Source organism: Aythya fuligula, chromosome 5 (genome assembly GCF_009819795.1).
Source record: "Aythya fuligula isolate bAytFul2 chromosome 5, bAytFul2.pri, whole genome shotgun sequence".
Taxonomy (NCBI): Eukaryota; Metazoa; Chordata; class Aves; order Anseriformes; family Anatidae; genus Aythya; species Aythya fuligula.
In genome coordinates, this window is record NC_045563.1 from 56380543 (window position 1) to 56386598 (window position 6056).

Here is a 6056-nt window from a genome sequence, read left to right on the forward strand (position 1 = left end):
CCTAGACTTTCTCCAGACTCTGGTTCCTGTATCTTTTGCATTACTAGGAAATTAAACCAGTATGAGAATTCTTCCCTTGCTAAATTTGTCAGGGTTATATTGCTCACTTCCACTACACCAAGCATGTTAGTACTGTTAAACAGACTTACCCTACCATTTTCAGGCCTGAGGAGAGCAAGAAATATTGCTAAGATTTGAAGTACACCCAAGAAAACCAGGAAGTTTTGTACAGTATATGTCACCTGTGATAGCCTGGAACATTATAGACAAGTGCTAGCCAAATACTTTCATGTTCAACCCTAGATCAATGCAGCAGCTTCGGCACCTCAGTTTAATACATATCCCACTGTTTAGATTCTACTGATGACCTTATCTAAACTGTTGTCATTCACACTTGGCTTGGAATAATTTTGATATAACCCTGACAAACCATATGTAGGGTGTTACAGAAACAATGCTGGACAAGCAGGGTAATTCCTGTGTTGCAGTTAGACACTAAGTATATGTCTATGCCATGTGAAACAAATAACGCAACATAGGCACCATATTCTGCCCATTCACAGCTGTAGCTGCAGCTGCTATCCATCTTCCGTCTTTGTTTCCTGCATCCCTAGCAGTTACATCTAGTATGGAAACTGTTCTTGTGAACTTCATGTCCTTTTACACATTTGTCATGGCCTAACTCAACCTGCTGTGAGCTGTGCTTAACTGGAACAGACATCCTAACACTCAGAGAAATCCTTTCTGAACAATGGAAATAAAAGACCACAACACAGGAGTTTCCTGGGACCCAAAATCTGTAACTTGAACACAATTTTCTTAGTGAAGGCTGAAACACGGATTTCTGTTGCTATCTTTGAAGGGCTCTTGGAACTCAGGAAGCACAGCCATCCTGCTTCCTTTCTGGGGACTGATCAATATGCTACATAGTTTTCAGTAACTTATTTAAAGATGGATGCACGTGGCAACATAAAGAGGAAACTGAAGAGGTTTCTTCATACCCTGACCAGCTTCTTAACTAAGACATGAATTTCAGATCTGCACAACCATACAAGGTGGCACTGCATAATAGAAGTTCTGTTTTCTTTTCTTTTTTTTTTTTTTTAGCATGTTAATGTGCCATACTAATATTAGTACTGAATGCAGAGGTCAAGCAAAGCAGGAACAGCTATGAAAATAAAACCAACCCTGCTCAGCCAAAATCTCCTCTCAGCCAATTCTCCTGCCAACTTGCATATATAACCCACAGGTTAAGTCCAAATCTCACAGTCAAGTCCAAAACTAAGTACCTTCTCTACACCAGCCCACTCAAAACTCTGCAACTTAGTTCCACAAACTTACAGGAAAGGATGCCACACTAAGGTCTCCTTCCTGTTTTCTTTTAAGGGAGTGCTGAGGGTTGGGAGCCTTTGCTAAGGTACAACAATATACCAAGAACATTGTGCTTCAGCAGCAGTACAGACAGAAAAGTGCAAAGGTGAGTCAGACTGAAGCGATGGAGAAAACATTCTAGCAGCTTTTAGCATTATGACATTGCTGCTTTACTTATTTACAACTTGTTGCCTTAATCCCAAAACACATAACCCTGCATTGTTTAAGTAACACATGAAAGGCAAAGATGCATCTTCCACTGAACCTGTGCGCAAAAGCACCTATTAAAATATTCTTGTCTGTGTTAACCACTTACCATGATTAGTGCTAGCAATATTGAAACCACTGCACTTGTGACTTCAGTAAAAGAAATCTAAGTCTGAATTCTTTTTAACAATATCATTAAGATAATCAAACCCACCAGCAAAGATAACCACCACATAGTTCAGTAGATTTTGACATCAAGAGCTACAAGTATCTCCATTTTTGAATCACCCATCCTGCCAGTTTTCCATAAATGCAAATTCACCTTTGAATTATTTAGAATCCCTGCTTGATTCAGTAAGTTAGACCAAGCAAACAATTAAGTCCAGATACTAAGAAAAACTCCTCTTTTGCAAAATTTTATGTACTTAACTACAGTTAGAAAAGACTGTCTAATAGGTCATTGTAAAATGAATTACTTGCGTAAAAACATGGGCATAACTTTATATACGAAATGGAGGCTATGCTAACTGAACAGGCCTTAAGCCCCTTGCCTCAAATCCAGGAAAGCATGACAGCTTTAGCCCTGCTTTATCAATGATCTCTCTAGCACATTACAAGCTAATCAAGTGTTTATAAGCTTTACTAGATCAGGGTGCTCAGATTTCCTTTTCATTACTGAGTTGAAACTTGGTTCATCGTGTTTCCCAGAGGACAGCAGGCTGGAACACTTACCTTTTGACCACAACAATAACGGATGGAATCTTCCATAATTACTCACAAAAAATCTCACAGTGAAAACGACATCTGGACTACTGACAGCAAGTCAAGGAATTATTTTTACAATTTAACATTACACTGGCAAAGGTATTATTCAAATCTGATGCATTATTTGGTTCAGATGAAACTTTGGCTCCACACCAGAATTGGTAACAAAACAAAACTTCCATCAGTGAAGCTGTATTGTTACATTAATAGGACTATTTCCTAAGAATGCAGTGCTGCCTACAATAATAGTGACCTCTTACCAACCATGTTTTCTTCTCTGATTTCTTTTGATCCACTTACTGCTTGTAGACTTCCATCTCTGAAATATCAGCGTGGATCTACTGACAATTATTGGAAAGTCGTGTTGTTTTATGGAGAAACTACACAGTAAAATTTTGAACAGCACAGGCTCATAGGAGATGCAATCCTTCACAGTAAGCTTGAACGTGGCAGTCTATTTATGACTGACAGAAAGAGAGGAGCAAAGGTTCTGCATACTAGAAGGATGCCGCAGCCAGGATTTGGAAATGGTCTGTGAATTCTTAGAACCAGAAGTCCCACAAAAACAAGGGGATGAAAATAAGCTGAGCTTCAGTCGTGTATTATTTTAGTAGCATAGGCATCAAGATGCAAGATCTTGGATTATTTCTAAGGAGTAATTCTAGATTCCACAACTTGATCTACTGTGAAATTTCATGAGCAGAGAAATCCAGGACAGAACTTGAGAGTACTGAATGCTGTTTAACCTTACAAAGCGTTAACATTTTATCTTTCTAACATCTGAGAAAGAATAGTGTAAATTAACTATCTGCCACAACAATATGAACTTATAGCTTTCCGTAGCATATAATCTTAAATTAGGCTATGATGCCAGGAAATTTTTATTTTGTGGTTGATATCCTGTTGGAAAAATTCCAAACATCTCTTCTCTTCTGTGCTCAGCAAAAACAGTGTGTTGATTGAATCAGAGCCAATATGTACACTCATGAGCTATCTTGCCTTAACCGTATTTGTAAACTAGTTAGGACAGAACTATATGTATGATGCTATAGATAAGATACAGCAAGGGCCTCATTTCAGACTTCCTATTTAAGTCCACTTAAAGCTGTCTCTCCAAACAAAACGTTTTGATTCTGAAGACAAGATAAACCTTTCCACAGAAAATTTGGTGGAGGAAAAACAATACCATCTATGGTTGGACGAGAAAAGGAAAAATAGCTTTAAACATTTATTACTATGTTCTAAAATCTCTAAATCAGAATTCCAGAGAGTACTCGGCCTAATTATTCTGGCTGGGGCATCTGAAAAAAATCTACTAGACTTCAACATTTACTGATATATCCCTATTCCTGAACCAGATATGCACTTAAGATTTACTTAGCCCTTCTGCCTGGGTACAGACATGAAATCATAAAGGATCACTCTATTTATTTCAGCGTAGGAACGTCTGTTAAGTTGCCATTTGTCACTATTCAAGCCAAGAGAAATCTTGTCAACTATGTGTTACAAAAGAATTGAGCCATGGATTCTTTCATACTCTGTTAATATAAATGCTGTCAATACCTATCTTTATGTGATAGGTCATTTTACCTCAAAATAAACACTGTAATGCTTATTTGTTAGAGCATTTACATTGTATAAATTCAAAGTCATAAATATGCACCTTACTGGTGGCCACCTGCTATTGCAGAAAAACTATCCCAGAAAATATTAACATAATAGCATAGGGCTCCTCTTCAATGACAGCAGAGTCCTAAAAAATCAATGTAGGTTAAGCCAAAATTCATCATTCACATTATGGTAAAATGCTGTGCCTTCATCTAAATTCTGATGAGCGTCTGGTAGCTTACACAATTGTCTAACTTCTTACTCACATAAGGTATCTCCACATGGGAACATCAGCAGGAGAGATTGACAACTAATATGCTAATCCACTGGTTTCAAAGCCAATTCATCATGGACTCCTTACAACAGAAGGTGGACGCAGAGTTCTACGTTTTGATGATAATGTGCAGACTTCTTCTGTGAAGCCCATATACTCCTATTAAACAGAAACAGAGTTTGACACTCCACACAGTGGACTCCAAATTTCTCCTGTTTATAGTCAAATTAATAACAAATAAATACACAGAGTAGTGTATGAACAGTAAAACATATTTTGTTTTGTTTTGTTTTTTAAAAAAAGAAAAAAAGTAACTTGCAGTGAAACAAACGCTTTACATACTTCAGAACATCAAAATAACCTAAAAACAACATTATGAGAACACTGTATTAAGTCATGGCAGTGACCTTGTTAGTTGTTATTGCTTTTCATGAGAACTGCATTAGGCATCTCTAATTCACTTATATATTAGAATAAGTAGGTTAAGTTAGTAAGTACACTGTTGAGCACAGTGTACTTGTTGAGTACACTGTTGAGCACAGTGAGTACACTGTTGAGTGTAAGTATCTTACAAGACAGTAGAAGTGAAATGCATCAAATCAGCCTGCGCACTCCCAGTATGCGATAAACTGGTGTATATATTCATGTGTATGCATGTGTAAATACACAAAATAGTATTAAAAATATGGAGGTTCACATGGAAGCTGTTACACAGGTCTATTGAGCGTAGTCTGAGTTTTACTAGCAGTGAGTCAGAGTTAGATCCCATTTCTGTACTACTGTCACTAAGAACTAGGGCTGCTGGCAGGAAAACCTCCATCTCCTTCATGGTAAATAACAGCTTGTTCTACGCAAGGAGAATTGCACTCTAAGCCACATCTCTGCTTGAAGCTTGCCTGCACCTTGATAAGCCATCTCTCAGAATTGCATCACTTAGTTATGCTACACGCTAACAGATTATTCTTCTTGGTCATACAGATGACTTAAGGCAGAGTCCAAGTTCAGAGACCCAGTAAGAAACACTTTTTAGAAGTACAGAGGCTCTCATTGCCTATTTAGATATGCTGTTATCAACACGGGTATGTCATGAACCACGTGCTTTTAAGTACATGCAACCTTTTCCAGGACAGTGACAGTTACTGAATGCTTAACCACTCAAGTAAAACTAGACAAGACCAAAAAAAAAAAAAAAAAAAAAAAAAAAAAAAAAAAAGCACTCCTGTTTTATAAAAAAGATAAGGATAAAATGCTAATACTTAAGTACAAGAAGTTTGGTGGTGTTTTGTTGTTCTTTTTTTTTTTTTTTTTTTTTTTTTTCTCAATGACAAGGAATGATAAGGGTAAAAACAACTTAATGGCTGAAACTGTAGTAGGTTCATCAGTCCCCATACTTCATTCTCTCCTTGTTGAGTAGTAGTTTTCAGACCTTTAAGTCTAAGTACAATGCCATGTATCTATACCACATAAATAAATATCTCTACTAATGACCACATTTAAAAGCGTATTTCTTCTGTTTCATATAAGGTTGCTCACAGGAGGCAGAAGACATCCTCTATATTACACACCATCAACAGTGACTTCAATGATATAGGATATCCTATCCCTATCCTTATCCCTATCATATATGGGCTGAAAGGTTTGCAAACCCCAAACAATGTTTTTCCTTTCTAAATTGATCTTTTACTTCCCTGCTAAATTTTACTAACCAGTTCTCCAAAGTGGATGCTATAAGTAAAAAACACGTAAGTTTTTGGTGCTTTTGGTGTTTCTTTCAGGTAGTCTGAAAAAATGCAATTAGTGCACAGATGTTCTGAGCTTACGCATGAAAGCA